Raw genomic sequence first — 208 nt, 5'->3', positions numbered from 1 at the left:
TTGTTAAATTTAAGGGAGGATTTTTGGCCACTGGAGGAACTGGGAGACAAGGAGATCTGTATAATGTACCCGTAAGGATTTACGAAATACCATTATGTCCCTATGTAAGGTCGATGGCCTACTAATACTTCTTGGTTTTCTAGTTTAGTTGCCCTACAAAAAAGAACAACAGTGAATATCAACCAGGAAGTATTTTTGTTCAAATGAA

At 37.0% G+C, this 208-nt stretch overlaps 1 protein-coding gene across 1 annotated transcript in view; it reads right to left on the bottom strand.

Annotated features, from left to right (window-relative positions):
* LOC119586547 (E3 ubiquitin-protein ligase XIAP-like) overlaps nucleotides 1–208 on the bottom strand; it is a 10,009-nt gene that overhangs the window by 9,333 nt on the left and 468 nt on the right. The window lies entirely within an intron of this gene.

This window comes from Penaeus monodon, chromosome 21 (genome assembly GCF_015228065.2).
Source record: "Penaeus monodon isolate SGIC_2016 chromosome 21, NSTDA_Pmon_1, whole genome shotgun sequence".
NCBI lineage: Eukaryota > Metazoa > Arthropoda > Malacostraca > Decapoda > Penaeidae > Penaeus > Penaeus monodon.
This window is presented reverse-complemented; position numbering and strand designations above follow the sequence as displayed.